This window comes from Agelaius phoeniceus, chromosome 1, assembly GCF_051311805.1.
Source record: "Agelaius phoeniceus isolate bAgePho1 chromosome 1, bAgePho1.hap1, whole genome shotgun sequence".
In the NCBI taxonomy this organism is placed as follows: domain Eukaryota; kingdom Metazoa; phylum Chordata; class Aves; order Passeriformes; family Icteridae; genus Agelaius; species Agelaius phoeniceus.
The window spans coordinates 108,492,704-108,512,351 of record NC_135265.1 but is presented as its reverse complement, the minus strand read 5'-3'; the positions used below and the strand labels follow the sequence as shown (position 1 = coordinate 108,512,351).

General features: G+C 42.7%; 1 protein-coding gene across 1 annotated transcript in view; it reads left to right on the top strand.

Moving 5' to 3' along the window:
* The first annotated feature begins 906 nt into the window (after positions 1 to 906).
* The window catches only part of KCTD1 (potassium channel tetramerization domain containing 1), a 101,388-nt gene continuing 82,646 nt past the window's right edge, over positions 907 to 19,648 (top strand). The window contains exon 1 of the mRNA XM_077185082.1: positions 907 to 1,018. The gene's annotated coding sequence lies outside the window, so the exon portion shown is untranslated. The remainder of the gene's footprint in view (positions 1,019 to 19,648) is intronic.

Sequence of the window (19,648 nt, the reverse complement as noted above, 5' to 3'; positions counted from 1 at the left end):
AGGCTCCATTGTAATTGGGTAATTGGAGAAGGAAAGTTAGTAGCGTTTGGAAAGATGTCACATGAACCTAAGTGGTAAATTCCAGGATTTGCTTACACGGATTTGTTTTATTTTAATTTTGCGGCTTAAAAAAAAATAAATATAGATAGACACATATAGAAAAATTTTAAAAATGCAGTGCAACTCCTTCAATCTTTTTGCAATTCTGCATGGTTGAACATTTGAAATGAGTTTGTGTATCACCCCCAGGCATTGATTCAGACTCGACTGGGGCAAAGCAGACTCCATGTGCTTATTTTTATACACGTCATTTGGGAAGTTACATAGCCAAGGGAACAGAAAATGTGTTGCTCCACTGCCAAATTATCCCATATCCCTCGATCAAAACGGGAGGTGATCCTAATCAACAAGTTGTGCGACCTTAGTGCAATGGCAATGTCAGGTCAACTCGAGAAAGTGAAGAGACAGAGCTAAATACAAATAAAAAGAAAGAGAGAGACAGAAAGGAAGAAAGAAACAACCAACAATCCTTATAATTATCATCATCTGCTGCTTTTCCCTCTTCTGGCAAAGAAACACTCCATCCATTTGCAGAAATCGCCCGCGGAAACGTTACATCAAAACTAATCACAACGATTAAAATCAGCTTTTCTGTGCAAGAGGAGAGTAAAAAGCAAGTTGTAGGCTGAAATGAGACTGTTTTTTCCACAAAAAAAATCCGAAAAAATATACACGCGAGATATATATATATATATCTTTCTATATGCACGTTTCGAAGGAGATCAATTTTATGCCCGTGTGATCAGTTAATTTAATTTAACTTTTATTTCGGAGATTGATTCAGACTGGAGGTAGAGACATGAGCTAATTGTATCCTGATCCTTGCCTTGAGGGGTTTCAAAGCCCTGGAGCAACTATTCTCTGTATTTTGCTCTGTCTACCTTAGCCAAGCTATTGCATTTCTCTCTGGTGTAGCGAGGAGAGCAGACCGCTGCCGGGAGAGAGAAATATCGGAAGTGTGAGTTGTGGGGGGAAAGGGGAGAAAGAAGGGGGGAAAGAAAAAAAAAAAAAAAAAAAAAGGAAGGGGGGGAGAGGAAAAAAAAAAAAAAAAAAAGGGACACTTTGGCGGCTCCGATGTTCCAGGTAAGGGCTGCTCGGGATTGTTGTTGTTTGCAGCGGAGGGTGCGGAGGGACTCGGGCGCCTCTCGCTTCCACGCATGTGCCGGGCGCTCGCACCCCGCGCGGGGACGCGGCGCGGCCGCCTCGCCCGCCGCGCTCCCCCGCGCAACCCGCGCCCCCGCGCAGCGCCGCGGGGAGGCGGGCGGCGAGCGGCGGGAGCGGGGAAGGAGGGGAGGACGGAAGGAGGGAGGGAGGGAGGGGGCCGCGCGGGGGGCGCCTCCTTTCCCCGCCGCTGCGATGGGGGGACTCGGGCGGCGGCGGCGGTGTGTGCGGGGCGGGGGGAGGGAGGGACGGTGGGGGCATGTGCTTAATTTAAACGTGAGTAGTGTTTCCGCGCTGGGGCTGCGCGCCTGGCATTGTTCTCGCCGGGCTGCAGGAGGGGGCCGCCATTGTGTGTGTGTGTGTGTGTCTGTGCGGGAGCGGGAGGCACCTTCCCCCGTGCCCGCGCCCCCTCCGGAGCCCCCCGCGGCGCCCTTTGTTGCCGGGGCGGCGGAGGGAAGGGCGGCCCCGCGGTTCTCCCTCCGCGCCGGGACCGCGGGTGTCCCCCGGGACCCACAGCGCTGCCCCGTCCCCTGTGTGCGACGCCGGCCCGGATCAGGGAGCCGGGTCCGCCGGCTAAAAAAGAAAAAAAAAATTAAAAAAAAAAAAAGAAAAAGGGAGAAGAAAGCAAGCCGCCCGCCGCCTGTTTCCAATCAGCGCGGTACAAGTTTATGTGAGCGCGCCCCGCGGGCACCGAGCGTGCTCGGACTGTTCGGGGGAATTAAAGATGGGCGAAACGCTTCCCTCTCTGGGCGGCGGGGGCTGCTGCTCCCCGGCCGCGAAGGGAAGGGGACGGAAGGGAAGGGAAGGGGCCGCGCCGCACCGCCCGGTGCCCGCAGGCAGCGCCCGGTGCGCGGGGGGGGCGCGGTGCGGGTGGTGGCTCCCGTAATTGTTGTTCCCGGTCACGAGCCCGGAGGAAAAGCTGGGCCTGGAACGCAACTTTCCAGCTTCAGCTGCCCCCGAGCTCCCGGGGGCCGTGGAAGGAAGGGGGCTGGGCGCTGCGGGCGTGGGGATGGGGAAACTCCGGTGTGACCGGGGAAGTTGGGTCCTTGCGCACGCCGAGTGCGGCGGGGAAAAAAAAAAACAAAAAGAAAGAAAGAAAGAAAAAAAAAAGGAAAAAAGAAAAAAAAAGTGTCAATTTAATAGTTGCGGGTGGGGTTCGGCAGCGCCCGCGGAAGGATGCTCGGCCCGCGGAAGGATGCAGGCCCCGCGGATCGGAGGCACTTGGCGAAACTTCCCTTTGCCTATTCAAAATGACTGCGGTGATTTTGGTGTATTAATTGCGCCCGAAGCACAACACAAAATGTTCTAGCACACGCTAGAGGTCCCTCTCAGAGCTGTCAGACGTGAGGGTGTTTTCAGGTTGGGTTGTTCTTCGTTATTTATTTTTCCCCGCTTTAACTGTTTGAACAAAACCGGCTGTCCCTTCAAATGCCAGCGCAGCGTGCTTTGTTCAAATAAGGGTGAAGAAAGACTTGCGACTTTCTTGTTTGTGCCCAGGTTGTTTGGGCATCAGTTAATAAACTGCGCTCTTGAAAAAACGAACGTAAACGGTATTAATTTCATGCCGTGATTTATGAGTTTTGTTTGAAATAGCCTCACTGTTTGTTGTTGGGGCCAATTCCAAATTTTGTACTCGGTTTTTTCATGTGAATCCTGCCATGGAAGTAAACAGCGTAAAACTTGAATAAGGATGCCAGGCAATGGCTTGTGGTTTTTAAGAGAAACATGCAAGCAAGCAAAAAGCCAACTATTAGGATTATAAAGAGTCAATAAAGATGATGGAGGTGACTAAAAATCATTGATCCCGAGAAATTTCCATATCCAGACCATGTTAGAGAGCTAATTAGTCCCCCCAATCTCCATGTATTACAACAATATTATCACCATTTTACGGATGGAGAAACTGAGAAATAAAAAGAAGGTCACTGACTTGCCTGAAGCCATATAGCAAATAAAAGATAGATCTGGAATCAGCTAGGACAGATTTAGATCTCTTGCTGATTTGCACTGCTGTAACCATTGATTTCAGTGGAATTCTTCTGGATTTAAGTCAAGTCTGGACCTTATGTGTTCCTCTGTCCCTTAGAAACACTGACTTAATGTAAATTCCATTTTGACCATGAGTGAATTAGATGTAAGATTTTAGGGGGAGTATTTGGTGTACATCCACTTTTGAAAGACAAATTGCAGTGAAACTTTAGGACTCAGTTGGCTTTTGATTATTCTTCTTTTTTTTTTTCCTCACTAGAGTTTCATTTGTCACCTCAGTGTAGTTCCCTGGTTGGGTTTTGATATTGTGGGTTTTTTTAAATGAACGATTTCCTCATGTCTAGTGCAGGTTTTTTTACTCAGGATTCTGAGAGGCATTTCTTACTACATGTCTCTGAATGAAACCTTCAGTTTTATGTTGGAACACCCTAAGAACACCCTAAGATTTTGCACGAGGAAAACTTCCATTCACTGCAGATCTCACTCAGGCAGAAATGAAAAATTGCATGAACATTGTTTGCAAAAAACAGCCAGGCTTTCCCCTGCAGAGTGGAAAGGCTGCATGTAGAAGACTTGCTCACATAGGCTCTTTATTGGATTATGGTAAGTTTATGTATGGAGAAAATACGATGTGAAGGGAAATATTCACTGATCATAACAAATGTTTGTACATTATTCAAAGTGGGGTCTCCCACTATTAACGAAATACCAAATCTGCCAGTCACAGTCAGAAAGCATTTCACATGAGCCTAGCTGGGAAGGAATGATAATTTCTGCTTTCTGTATTCCAACTACTTTAGAAATATTTTCAGGATGCCATAAAGCAGACACAGATGTACAGATTGTGGTTGTAGTACTTTACTCTTCATTTATTAATGTGTGCTGGTATATACAAACTGTCTCCACTGGAGCACAATACAAAGTTCCTGCCTTCATGTCATCAGATGAATTTAGGAAGATGCTGGTACTTCAGGGAGCTGACATTCCCTCAAGTGTTGCTGACATCGCTGCAGCGAGGGTCTGACCTGACATCCCCCCCCCGCCATGTGTGGGGAAGCAGGCACAGAATTTGGGTGTAATTAAGACTATTCCACCCCCTCCCCCTGCTCCAATTTGAGCATGTATGTCTGAAATAGAAAGCATTTAGTTGGGAATTAACTCCACAGAGTGCATATGGTTTGTTTAAGACCCTGTACTGGCTCTGTGGCTGAGCAGAGGTTTAACTGCCAGAGCTTTAGCCTCCTTTCTCATGTTCTGTGCAGTAAACTACTGTACCTCACTTGCAGAACATGTTCAACTCTTCTCTTGTACCAGAGGAAAAATAATGTTGATCAGAAGCAAATTTTAGCAGAGATGCCTGCTGTTACTTATTTTGGATCCTTTTACGCTGTTGCAGCGGAGCCAAGTTGGATCTCCTTCCAGGAAATAAATTTAGTTAGTTGTTGGTTTTTTTCTGACAGAAACATAATTCTTACTCTAAATGGAATCTTTTCTGTTGGTCTGTGTTGCATTTATGTTTTCTTTTTACAGCCTGGGTAAAATTCATCTCTGGTATAGTGCCATTGACTTCTGTGTTGTTTCACAAAGCATTAATTTGTTTTTCTGTGTTAAAATACAGATTTCTGTTGTCCCGCTTTCCATAAAATACATTTTTTTTTTAAAGAAAGAAGTTTGATTTTAGAAAGAGACAAATATAAAATGTAAATCTTCATTTTTATTTTGCCTACCTTTACTACTCGTGCAGGCAGAGATTTCTTCTCTTCTTTCTCTACTTCTTTGGTAAATTAGGTTGAGTATGTATGTTTAGAGAATGTCTAGGCAGGAGAAGGGAGTAGCTACTATCTTCCTAGCTGATAACACCTTCAAAAAAAAAAGTAGAAGTGAAAGCCATTAGCACATTCCATATTGATGATGTATGCTGTAGCTTTAATAATCTTGGGTTCTCTAATGTGCGTTTTAATCATGTTCTTAATCCAGTAATCAAATGAACAACATCCCATATCCAAATGAGCCAAAGCTGATGCTGTAGAAAGTTCAGTTGTAATCCCGTGTTTATGAAGTGAATGGCTCACCTGATAACCTCTTCCTGACAGCTCCTCATCTGGCTGCCTTCCCCCACTGGCGGTGGAAGTCAGGGTTTGATGTGGTTGGCAGCTTTGTGCAGACTTTGCAGGTGGTTTGTTGGGAGCCGAAGTCTGCGGGTGAGGGATGCAAAGTTTAGGAGTGCTTGCTGGGGCAAAGGACAACTCAACCTGACAAGTTATTTAGTGGCCTTTACTCAACTAGTCTTCCTTGCCCAGTGCACTTATGGACAGGGGAAAGCCTTTAAAAAAACCCAAAACTGAAAAAACCACCTCTCAACAGCAGGGTTGCTTGAAGATGGTAGGAAAAGGAGTTCTGTCTCACACAGGTTAATGGCTCTTTCTGCTCCTCATTCTCAGACAAGACCTTTACATCTGTGGTTGTTCCCCCTCAGCCAGCGTTTATGACTCAGTTCTGCCTCAGACCTCAGGTTCAGGATAGGCATCTATGGGTTTTCCCTTATTTTCCCTGGCATAGTTCGGGGTGATTTGCAGGACAGAGCCACAGGCATGTGCATCCCACTTCTGACTCTGTGATTGTGGTTGCCGCTGTCTAACAGGCTGCTGCTGTGGGAACAGAACTGCTGTACTGGGCTTTGTCAGACTTCACCTGTCAGATTTTAGTTCTCACAGGTGATCTCTGAAGCCACATCATGATTGGATCGGGTAGAAATGATGGGAGGTTGGCTCAGGCAAAATATCTCCAGCAGACATGAGGAAATGTTAGTATTTCTGCATAAATCATGGGTGAAACCTAATCTATAGCACAATGTGAATCTCCAAGCATTCATCTTTGAGAAGAGTGAGCTTGAGCTGGAACCACGGCTAGAAGGCTGACTGGGGAATGGGCAGTCTGTCTTTTGAAAGGAGATTGGAAGAGGCTTGAATGTCCTTTTAGGAATGTGTAGTCTGCAAAGTGATATGAAAATTCCCTGTCAAGTCACACAGGTAGTGAATCCCAGAGAGGAGAGAAGTAGCTGTTCAAGCTAAATAACAATAAATGTGCATATAAACTGGGCAATTGTTTAGGCAATAGTTTCCCAGAACACTTTGGGATGCACTATCTAGAAGATGTAGCATTTAAAGTGAGACCTTAAATTTAGTAACACTCTGTTTTGTGCATGGCTTTAAAACCTGGGCTACTTGGAGAATATTTCCGAAAAGGTACCTCAGTGACCTTAGTTGTGACCAATAGGCTATGATTGACTAAGTTTTTTCATCAACATTTCTGTCAATGGGCCAAATAGTTAGCTTTTTTAAAGAATATACACATTTATATATATGTGTCTGTGTGTATATAGATACATGCGTCAACAATCAATTTCCATACCCGAAAACCACTATTTATTTTGAATGTTCCTTAGGTAGAAAATTGAAAAACACCAAGTGACAGAAACATATTTAAAACACAGAATTTTTCACAGAAAAAAATAAATCAATATCTATTTTTATAATCAGTGAAATTTTTGTATAAGTTTTGTCAATGGGAGGAATTTCTGATTTGCTCTTCACATAGGATCCTTAGTTTATTTTCATTCCAGCTGCAAAACTATTTCTATAGTTATTCAATTTTTTCCTCATTAGACCTTTAATGCTTGCAGTTTTCCTATGATTTCTTTAGTGGCACTCACTTTATTTTTAGCACATTCTATAAGAGAGGAGATTCAGCAAAGAAACATGAGCAAAAAGCCCATTTTTCTTTTTCTCACTCTCTTACAAACTTTACTTCAAAACATCCTCTCCATCATCCAGTCACCCAGCCAACTTTCAGCACGCTAATTTGCTTTCATGCCCAGTCCGTAAATCCTGGTGGGGCAGGACCATCTCCCCTCCTGCAGCAGAGCACTGCAGGTATTCCACAATTAATAATATCTGCTGCCATCAGTGTTGCCAGGAGAGCAGGGAAAGGAGAGGGCAGGTGTTGAATATAACTCCGAATTACTGGTGGAAGCCAAGCCGGAGCAGCTGAAAGTTTGCTTCCTAAGAGCGCTTTGCCTTAAAACAGCTTTGTTTCCCTCCGTGAACTGTACTTGGCGGCGGCATTAGGTGGAAGAGATGCTTACGAGGTGAATACAGGTCCATCAGCATGATCACAGAGATGTCAAGGGAAGGAGGGAGGAGCGCCAGGTTCGCCAGGACCTAGGGAGTGGAATGGAATGGAATGGAATGGAATGGAATGGAATGGAATGGAATGGAATGGAATGGAATGGAATGAAATGTGGGTCTGTAGCTAAAATACTTATGCCGGTCTCCCCAGGATGCTTTCTAAACAAGGCAAGACTCACCAAGAGGTTTAATGAAGTTGCCCTAACAGAGGCTGATGGGCCGTTCAGCACAGGGGACCGGTGCTGAATAATTCACAGATCGTTATCATTTCTGCAGCCCATTATGTACCCATTACACCCAATCCTTTCTAAACACTAAAGAGAGATAATCCATGCGCTAAGGACCACTCACACAAGGTAAACACACACTCCTGGCTTGCCACTAACAGGCAGGTGTGACACCATTTATCTACAGCAGCCTGTTCTGCTCTAAGTGGGACGGCAGGAAAGGGGGTTGACAGGCTTAACATCTGTATGGGAGAGGGCCCAGAGTGATGGACAGCAGGGCAGCTGTCCCAGCTGGTGGCTGTAGGTGAAGGCATGGAGACCCTTACAGGAGAAAATGAGAAAAGAGCTGACTAAGTGGGCAGAGGACAATTTATACCCTGGTTATCAAAGGGGGCTCACAGATGCAAGGAAGTTAGGGAGAGCCTTGAAGACTGGTGCAAGTCCAAGGGAGGAATTCAAACATAGTCAAAAGGGAGAGCAGGTAGGACTCCTGCCTGTGTGGACAAACAAAAGGCCAATGTGTTTATTCTAGGCATTCAAGAGATGAGGTCCAGGTGAAATCTTGCATGGATCTGCAGCTTGGCTCTGGAGAAGGGGGAAAGAAGCAGTGGAGTTCAAGATGGCTGCAGATGTGAGCTGAGAGACAAAATGAGAAAGTGCAAGCTTCCATATCCTCCAGCTTTTCCTTACAGTGGCCTCTGTGGTACAAAAATAGCTTGGGATTCCTGGAGGCAAAATGAGGACGTGGTTTTTGCTATTAGCAGAAAACTTTATTTCTGAGGCTTGGTAATGCTTTTTCAAGGAAGAGATGTCCTGAGAAACCAGTAGGCAGGAGCATTCCTCTTTGGGAAGAACTCTGGTCAGGAATAAAACTGTTAGCTCTTTCTCAGGGAGAGAGGTGGTTCTTTCAGGGAAAACTGTGGCTTTGAAGAGGCATTTTCTTTAACTCAGAAATCTGTGTTTATTACTGGCTGCATACAGTCTTTCCTTTTTTCCTTAGTCTTCCTCAAGTACTTGCATCAATGTCCTGCAACTGAGAGTTCCACAGGTTGCTGAGAGATAAGCTGTGGAGTGATATCCTTATTCATTTATAAGCTAATGCCTTTTTTTAATTCCATTAGGTGCCCTCTTGTTTTATGAAGGGCATCTGATTTCTCCTTCACACCATTCATTATTTTATATACCTCAATTCCATCATCTTTTACTGTTTTCCTTTCTAAATGAAATAGTTCTGGTTTTAATCTTTTTGTTTAGAAATACCCCCACATGTCTCTAATCTTTTTTGTTGCCTTTGGCTATCTAGTGTAGCTATCTATCACTCCCATCTTGCTTCTCACTGGATCTTTTAAAGCTAGTTCCAAAGTCATCAGTGTGAAAGAGACTGAAGAATGGTATTGTGGTTAAAGTACATTACCGAGACTCCAAATTTCTTCTTCCAGATCTCCTGCCCTATGACCTTAGACTAATCACTTGGCTGCAGAGTTTCACAGTTTCCCTTTTAGTTCCAGAAAATACAACAGGGAAATCTCAAGCAAAATATGTTAAGTGTTTCTCCATGTCTAGATGGAAATTATTATATATGCATGGCCATGTTAAATGTAATGGTTTTGGTTGTTTTTCCGCAAGGCAGCTGCATGTGTGTTGAAATTTGTAACTTCTCCCTAACTCTTTGATTGTATGGTGCTTGACTGTTTCCTATTTGTTACACTCCTCTGATATTAGGTTCCAAACATATTCAATTAAGTAATTTCTTTTTTGTTATTTTATGGTGAGCTTCATATGGAAAGTATGAGTTGCTAGCAATTTGGGCCAAACAGACATATGACTTTCATGTATCCTTGGGGATTTGGAAAGTCAGCACAGTTCTGACGAAAGTGAAAAACAGGATGAAATTCTGACTTTTTACATGTAGGACACAGCCTGTTCCTGGGAGACACAAGGTACACCCAACTCCCACTCATACTTCCCACGTGTGGGATCTAGACCAAGGTATTGCTGGCTTGCCTCCAGTCTACACAAACTAATTACCCACAACCTGTCAAGGCTCTTACAAGGAGCATAAGACTCACCCATCTGGTTCCCTCCTCTGACGTTTACAGCAGGGCCTGGCTGTTACATATTTTTAGCACCTCTGTCACTCTCCAAAAGCCCACATCAGGTCTGGACACCTTATTGCCTGGGTGTGTCATTTGGTGCCTCATTTCTGGCACACAGGAGCCAGGAGCACTCTGGATGGGTGTACATGGGGCTGTCACAGCCCCACACTCCAAGGAATCTCCCCAGCACACACCTTCCCAGGTGTCATCGCTCACTGCAAAAAGGTCATGTGTCAAGCAGTGGGAGGGGAGATCTATGAGGTGTCTGAACTATAAAACCTTTCTTTTAAAATCTTCTTGTGCTACAAAAGATGCTGGAAAAATACACTTTGATAGGATGCTATTCCAGCAAAATGACAAAGGCAAGCTGCTTTGACATTTGTAGCATAAAACTAAGGAAAACTACATTGTTTTTTATACTGCATTTTTTGTCTGCTTGTTTCCCCCCTAGCCCCATAGCTCCTTTTTTTTTTTTTTTTTTTTTTTTTTTTTTTTGCCTTGATGTCCCTCTTTCCCTTTGTAAACATATAGTCAGCTCCTGCTTTCATGAATCCCCCAGACAGCACTGTCTGCTCCTTCCACTGGAGCTCAAGCCTCTGTACATGTTCCTATGGAAGCCCCAGGAAATTTGGTGCTCTTGTGGTCTCTGTGAAAAGAGACCAATCCTGGAAGACTCCTGATAACCCCATTCAGGTCGATAGGTTTGTTTGTGTGATTAAGGATAACACATAAGGATGCTCAAGGGTTTGAGACATCAAGAATATTTGCAGCTTTAAAAAAAGAAAAAGGTTGGTTTGGATTTTGGTGGGGTTTGGAGTGCTTTGTTTCCCTTATGCCTTATAGCTGGCATTTTGTCATAGCCTTCTGCTCACTAGCATTCCCATGACACATGAACATGCTCAAAAAAAACTTCCTGTGAGAAGTCAGTGGGCTTCATTAAATTTTCAAAGTTTAGAGCTGTGATCCTCTTTGCCCCTCTCCACGGGCGGCTGGCCCTGCCAGATTCTGATTGCTTATGTGAACATTTGATAAATCTCACTGTGGACTACATTTGCTCTTTCACCCAAACAGTCATCACACACATTTTCCTAACACTTTAAAATTATGCCTGCCAAACATTTTCTGATGTAAAGTTAAAAGCCATCTATTACTGAAGTGATTTTTCAGCCCTTGTGGGCATGTTTTCCTTCTTCTTTTTTTTTTTTTTTCCTTCTTGTGTAGTTCAGATAGTTTCAAGCTCTTTTAAACAGGCTGCCAAGGGTCAGTTTCAAAAAAAAAAAATTCTTCTTTAGTTTTCTTCTAAAAAGTATGGTGGTGCTGTTGTTTTCTTTTATGCAACTCCTTTCAAAGCTGAATCCCAGTGAATGTAATGTTGTCTTACTGCCATGGCCACAGAGGACTTAATATAAAGCTGGAGATTGCTGCTTATTCTCTGTAAAGGTGTCAGTCCTGCAATTACGTCAGGAAAGAGACTTCTCCTATTCATTTCAGTCAGCCACAGCCAAATAGGGCCCACTCCACCATGCTGAAGTCGATGACACTCTTCTGAAGCTGGTGACACTCTCTCTGAAGTGGCCTCCACCATGTGCAGTGACATTTATGCCCTGCTGTGCTCCTGAGATGCCCAAACTGGCAATGATGGGGCTTGAAGGATGCACAGCTCCCCCCTGGCTTCCATGCTCACCCACAGGGAAGGGAACTGGAATGGAACTGGATCCAACTCATCCAGACTTGGAGCACTCCCAGGTTCCCCAGTCTAAGCTTGTCCTGTGTGGATTTGGTTGCATCTTTGCAGTCCAGTCATCTGGTGTCACTCATAGCCAGGCTCTACGTGCAAACCATTTGTTCATAGTCAGAGCTTTGCCTGATCCTTCCCTAATTTTTCCTCCCTGTACAGATCATATTCCTCCAGTCAATGAGTGAGCAGAAGGCAAGATGTCACTTCTTTCCTCCCTTTCCTCCCCTTCTCAGTGCTCCGGGCATTTTCCTTTAAATGCCTCTATTTTTCCTCTGGGTTCCAGAGCTGTGCATGGTTTTTGAAACTGATTAAAGCAGTTTGTCCTACCATGGCAGAGAGATGCTAAAACAAAGCATGTGTGTCTCTTGGTCTTAAACCAGGATTTTTCTTATTCTTTTTTCCCAGCTACTTGTTTAGCAAACATGGTTAAACAGGATCATTGTGTAAAAAAAAAAACAAAGCAGCTCTTACCTTTCTAGAGACCACCAGCCTGATAACACACTCAGCTTTTTTCCAAAACCCTGCTAGTGCCCTTGAACTCACTGAAGCCTGCTCCAGCATCAAATGGTCTGAGCAATCTGAATTCATCATTTCCCTTCAAAGCGCCTTGGCAGGACCTTTATTTGAAATCGTATTTGTTGCTTGTTTGTGTCACAACTGCACTTCATGCAATTTCTAGAAGTGTAGAGACTTGGGTCTGGGCCAGTCCTAAATAAAGAAGCTACTACACAATTACCCCCCCCCAGCCTGGTGAAAGACAGGAAATACAGAACATCGTATAAAGCCTCCTCGGGTGCAGATAGAAGCCTAATAACAATATAGCACTTAAACTGCACTGATATTAAAATATAATCCTTTAAATTTTTTGCATTTGGAGGGAGGAGAGAGTTGGACAGAAGTGCAGAGAAGGAGTCAGAAGTGGAGGCATTACAATATTTACCCTCAACATGGAACTACTTAAGCTTACCATAATTGCATCACAGAAGGTATGCATACCCTGAAACCAAAAAGGAAGCAGGAAGGCTAGAAAAAACAAACACAGCATGATGAACCAAACAGGTAACCTTCAGGAAAAGGAAATCTAGCCCTGGCTAACCCAAAAGACAGGAACGTAAACTGGCAAGGGAAAATGAAGGAGAACTGAGAGGATATTTCAAATGTAAAGAGACACACTTCTACAAACAAATGAGAAATTAAAATATCTAAAACAGAATTAGTGAATTTGCTGGATCAAAGGGGCAGTTAAAAATTACAAGATACAATTGTAGAGACTACATTACATCCTCCCATCAGTCTTTACCAATTGAAAATGCAGTCAGTCTCTAGATATTCTATTTAATTACTGTAGATGGATGCCTGTCAAACACTGAGGTATCAGAAGAGAAACTGCAGGATTGACATGCTAAAGTAACAAACCTCCCAGAGCAGATGGCATCAATCAAGACTGATAGCTGTTCACAAAATCATGCAAGTTCCCCTTACAAATAGGCTATTCTGCTATACCAAAGCAATAGAACATTGCATGTATTTTACTTTAAGATCAAGATCATCTCAACCAAATGAAAAAGAAAGAAATGTTGAAGTATATGTTAGCAAACTAAAAAATCTGCTTAATGCTAAGTATGGCTGATCCAGTAACAGTGAAACATGCCTTTTATAATTTCCTAAAAAAATCTTGACTTTCTCGTTGATTATGCAGAACCATTTAATATAAAGTTTTAGGAAATTTCAGAAAGTCTTTGATAATTTATTTCAGAAGATGTTGTTAAGAAAATCTAAATCATGAAGTGAGATGTGAAATTCTGCCCTAGATTGGTTTTACAAAACAAAGGAACTGTTTTAGGAATGAAAAATGCAATCCTGGCAAGGAAGCCAGTAGAATACTTTGATGAATTATCAGAACAATAAGGTGGGACATATAAATATAATAACATTGGGAAAATTATCTGGCCCCTTGGTCATCCAGGGAGAGATGACTCTGAAAAACTTGGGGACCCAAATAAACTGAGATAAAGAGAAAAGTGACATTAATTTTATTGCTTTGCCAACACTGTAAGTACCAAATACAAGAGGAAATATTTTGTGTTCTCTGAAAACACTCTCAGGTTATGAAAAAGCTCTTAAACCTCTTTCTTTGTCATGTAAGAGCAGAGCAGCAGTGGAAGGGCAGACCGGTGCTCAGTCCCCTGAAGGCAAAGCTGGAGAGGCTCCAGGCAGCACCAGAACCTGGAGGGCAGTGAGAGGGATTCCCTCAACACAGGCAGGCTCCTCACCCAAGTGAGCTGGTCTGGTCACCCTGCTGAGCAAGAGTTAAACACAGAATGGACCCAAAATGCACCAAAAGAGCTTGTTTGTTAGGAGAGGAGATGGAACATATAATGAAAGTAAATTATATAATCAATACAGTTGGGAAAATAAATTCAGTCTTTCATTTTGCTCCACCACAATATTAGGAATTTTTTTGTGTAGCAGTGTTAGTTTGTAAAAAAAGAAAACCCCAGTGTTATTCCTTGAAGACTCAGGGTTTTTTAATTCTTGGCTAGAACTGGCTGCAGCATCACTCCTGCCTATTTCCATGTTTATTTCCATGTTTACTTCCCTGCTTTGCATACTGAACCAGCTAGGGCAATGATCTCACAAATATCAGAAATGCAAAAGGAAACATAAGGCCAGAAAGTATAGAGCTGATAAGAGGAATTATATTTTGATACTAAATGGAAACTCCATGGTGCAGGATGGAGTAGATGACCTTTAATGGTCCCTTCCAATCCAAACTATTCTACAATTTGAAGATTCTATAACTGACAGCAAATATCATTGAGCTCAGCATGGAATGGCACAGTGAGGTTCACCTGGGGTTGGTCCTCAGGAGAGAGACAGGAGAGAAGGCTCTGCAAAAATGGGACTTAGTGCCTTACAACAAAGATGTGATCCAGTTTTAAAGAGAATTTTACTGTAGCCATCACATTGTTTTCCCATAAAAATTACTAAATTTTGTAATCCAAAGGTTCCTTTCACTGCTCTTGTGCATTTTCCTTCCCTTACTCCTGCAGTGATCATGTTCTGCTGCAAAAAGTGTTCAGTATGTTATGAGTTATTTGACATTTTGTCAGTCCTGGAGTGGGCAAGAAAGAAATGGAGAGATGCTTGAATAAAGAGAAATCCTCATTTATAGAAATGAATAGGACATGATTAAAGCAGTGAATAAGTTCCTTTCATCTCACACCAAATACAGTATTTGTGGGATGTTAGGATTATGAATTTCTTGTGAATCACTGAAATTCAAAATACTCCTATCTGTAATTTTGCAGCTAGTGGCACTTCAGGGTCCAGGAGTCACCAGAGGAAATTACAGAGAGGGAAATAATTTAGAGAAGAAACTTATGACACAAATCACAGCAGAGAAACGGAATTTAGTTCCAACATACAGTACATGCTTTAGTCTGCAAGCTAAGAAATAATCGTATGAAACCTCTCTGCCTAACCTGATCTACAAATAAAATCCATTTAATTCCTCCACCTTTCCCTGGCAAAGAGTACCATTACAGGTAAAATGGTAGATACCTTCAGGATGATATTACCAACACTGAATTTTTTTTTATTATCTAAAACAAAAGAAAACAAAACAAAAAAGAAAAAAAGAGATTGCATTTTGTTCTTCCTAATCAGTGTCCCCAGTGGATGCTTCTGATCTTCTCTAACAGAGTATTTCAGAAGAAGCTACATTTGAAAGCCCAGGATTTGACTTTTGTTTTTTATAACAGGACTGATAATTTTAGGTGCAAAGTTGCTAAGTTCTGAGAGCACTGAGATTCCAGGCTTTAGAGGCCACCAGAAAACACAAAACATTCAATATCCAATGCCTTCCCACAAGCTCTCCTACAGAGACTCCTGGGCTAACACCTCTTGCTGTGTGTCCAGGAGAAGGGCAAGGAGGAAAGTGAAAAGTCACATTGCACAGTTTTCTGTTCACAAGCACAGACTGTGTAATCTCCACAGCTTGGTGCACATCTTTGTGTATTCTGGGATTACTGAATGTGGCATTCATATCTGCCAGTCACAAAATAGCAATTTGCAAGCTGCTCCAAGTATCCCTGCCTGTGCCAGGGTTTTGTGGAGGTGGTCAGAACCTCACAGGATTAGACATGTTGGACAATAATTGCTATATTTAGCTATGCATAGGGAGTTCCCCTATTCCCTTGGTTATCTAGTACATTTGCAACTAGATGTAACACTGAATATTTTCAAGTGTTATCAATAACTTCTTCAATCCATAAACTGATCACAGAGTAGGGTAAAACTGGTTGCTGAATACAAAGCACAACTACAGCAGAACAGCAGGAGTCACTGTCCTAAGGCAAAGAAATGAACACCAAGGTGTGTCCAGAAGTTAAAACAGAGCAGGTGGAACCTTCCCTAGCCACTCACAGGGAAGGATGTGGCTGCTCAGTGCACCATGCATTTGTGAATGGTGGGAAGATTATGAGCAGACGGTTAAACAAGGAGATGTATTTTTGTGTTCTGTTCTGAGGGAAATGAGAGAAACAAGTTCCCAAAAGACACAGAGAGTCAGCCATAGAAGTTGTGGGTTTGTTTTCACTGTGCTCAGAACTTTCTTTTGCTATGAGCAGATGACAGCAAAGTCATCATAAAAATTATAATTATTTGAATAGAAAAACTCCAAATTAATATAATGTTAGTAATGATATTGGCCACCTATCCTGTTGCATTTTTTAACAGCAGATTTCAAAGTTTATAAAAAATAGGTGTTTTACTTTTGAACGCATTTTCCAGAGAGGGTAACTGCTGCACAGAAGATGGAGTGACCTATCCAAATTCAGCCAGGAGGCAATTGGCCGAGTCAGGAATAGAAACCAGAGTGCCAGCCCAATGAGGAAGGCATCCTAAAACAAATTGAACCAAGCAGAAATGGGAACAATGTCCCCACATTTCAGCAGTGAGAAGTGCCAGCTGCCTTATTCACCATTTCTTTAAAATATTAAAAAATTAAAAAACACGCTTTTTCTTTTTTTTTTTTTTTTTAAGATGAGCACTTAATTAATTACTGAGCTGGCTCTGCCATTCCTCTACAGAATGAAAACAAGCACTTAAACAAGTCTCTCCTGTCAACCCCACCCAACACCTACTCAGTTACAACAGATGGATGAGTGCCACAGACCAGATGTCAAAATGATCCCAAATTTGAGGCTGCACAAGAAGCTGTAGCATGCTGCAGAAAAGAACTGCTCCCCCAGTAATATCATTGAAATGCCAGGTTGCACTGATCCCTTTTAGAGGTGGTGTGCAAAGAACACAGACAGCAAAGGCTGTAGCTGCTGCCACAGCCTCCTGAAATCTTTCCATCTCTTTTAGATGTCTTTCCTAAATTTTGTTGTCTTCTGAAAGTGGGAAAGTTTGCTGGGAAAGGAGGTAGAAATACCTGGCTGGAGTCCAAGAGAGATGAGATGAGTGTCTCCTCTCCTTGGAACAGCTTTGAATACACCTGCTTTGTAGTAAATAGGGCTGCTTAGGAGGCTCCTGGCTGCCCTTGGACATCAGCCTTGAAGGATAGGTAATCTCTCTTCTGAGACACATAAAGTCTTCTCCTTAGAGATGAAGAGATTCAGATGTGGTGTGGACAGGGATGTATGTATGTGAAGAAGGTATGAAGCTTTGACATTTACAAAGGTGCCAGCTTCATTCAAATGGTTTATGTAACGTTGTATCCATTGACCACTTGAAGCCTGAAGCAGTGTCACCTCCTGGGCAAACCTGAGGGCCTTGAGGTTGGATGGACGGCCCAGAGTTACTGGGCTTACCAAGGAAATTGGTCACCCTCTGTGTCTGTAGCTTGGCATGATGTCCTGAGCCAGGAGAGCTCCCCTGCAACTGTGGAGCATCTGTAGTTGATACAGAAGAGTTCAGATGAGCTCCGGACGTGCCTTTGCAAGCCTAGTTTGAATTCTCCCAGAGCAACAACTCTTGCAAACAAAAACTTGTTCAGTGGGACTGGCACACTCATCCCAGAGACCTGCCATCCTCTCAGCAGTTCAGACAAGAAATATGTACAAAACAGTCATCTGACAAGAAAAGGTCTGTCAAAACTGAAGTTTTTTGCAGGAATTTTTCAGTTTTGATTAAATCATGAAGGGCAAAGCCTTGGGTAAACTGAGTGGACAAATGATCAAGAAGTACCAAAAGTCTGCTGATTTGAACAACTCCATAGGAGACCCTAAACACCTGGAACCTGTATGAGACAGAGGTCCACCCTTCAGACCGGAGAATGGTTTTCCTTTTGTCCTAATGGGGATTTGAAACCTCAAAACTATAATTTCCCAGATATGTACTTGTTTCTGTCACACTGTCCCTATGCTGGAAGAAGTATTTTGGATACAGGAAAGGGAATCCAGGGAGATCATGGATAACACTATTACTAATTTTAATTTTGAACCTCTGAGTGTCTCTATTTTTCAGAGTATTTAGCATTTTGCAGCATTCTGCCCCAGTTGCATGTAATGAGCGCTTAGCTCTTTCACAAATGAGGTCTCAAGTCATTACAGTCAGACACCCACAGCAAAAAAAGTAGAGGGTTTTTGTGCCCACTTTATTTGGTTTAAGTTGCTAGACCAGTACCCTAACACAGAAACTTTGCAGCAGAGCCAGGGATATAATCAAAGGATGTATCTTCAGCTCCAGGCAAATCTGAGACAAACTGTCGGACTACAGATGCCTATTCAATGAGTCGCATCCATCCTGGGCACTGAATGAGGCAAAGGCCCTGTAGAAAAAGGAGGATGTGATTAGATCATTAAGTGCAAAAGAAAATGTGGCAGTAGGAGAAGCAACATAGCTATGCTGGCTTTAAGCTAATTAGTGGGGAAACAGATTTATTTTAGCTGTGGCTGCATGGAAGGCTCTAGTGTTGGGTAACTTGTATTAATGTCACACCTCTAGTTTGCTGAGCAGACTTACCATATTCTCTTTGGTGCCCAAAAACTCTCAGCAGCATAAGAGAGTCAGGATCCCTTTTCAGATCAAAGCTCAATCATGTTTCTGCTGCCTTATCACATTCTCTTTATTTTCAGTACACGTGTGGGATCACACAAGGCAGGCATGGCCTGAAATACCAAGGCACTACATGTAAAATGGTGGCTGATTCTTGGCAGCAGAGTCAGGAAATCAACACATTTTTAATATTCTATAAGACCTTTGTTTTCCAACTCTAAAGAATAGAATCTATTCCAAAATCCCTGCCGTGTCTCTGTGCATGTCTACATTTTTGATATTATGTCCATAACGCACAAGGAGCTAATCCATGTTATTCATTAACTGACTCCAGAACAATGACATGTGAGTGCAAGTTCTTTGTGGATATTGGGCCTCATTACCGTGTTCCTCTTGGAGCAGTGACCTCACCATTTTGGCTTGTGTTGCATCAACACCATCTAACACTGTAGCAATCGAGGTACCAGGGGGTTATATACATGGTTATTGAATTCTGTGTGCTTTAGTGGAGGTTTTATATGTTGCATAATTTTGCAAGACAAAATTTTGCAGCTCTGATTCCCAAGATGGAAATCGGTTTCTGTCATCTAACCAAAATCAAGGAGGTGATGCCCACTTGTATCTTCACATCAGTGCAACTGTGCTAACAGTGATGAGTCTCTATCAGTACAATTGTTGGTCAAAATAAAATGAAAACTTCCCCATTAATTGGTCACATTATTAAAACTGTCAACAGACAAGTCCTGATATAATAAAGGAAGCCTAGTAACAGAGGACAGAAAGGGACATGGGAGATCTTCTAGAGTTCTGTAGTTGATATTTTGTACTAGTTGATTAGCAGATCACTAGAACTTCTTGGAATAAATATTTTCTTTGTGACATTTATGTTTGATAAAGTGTTGGAGAGAACAAGGAATAGTAAAGAAGAGCACCAAGCAACGCATATTGACTCTCTAGGTAATGATGATACCTAGGGGTCAGAGAAGAAGGGATGGTCCGAAAAAGAAAGGAGGAAGAAAAGACAATGGAAATGTGAGGCATAAGAGAGCAATTGAGGAAGAATTACTTGACAGCTGAAAAGTGCCAAATATGTGTCTTTGGACTGCCCTGAGCTCCCAATGAAGCCCCCAAGTAAGGGTGCAAATCAGAGCTTGAAATGTTTTCTATCAATGCCCTTCCCACCCA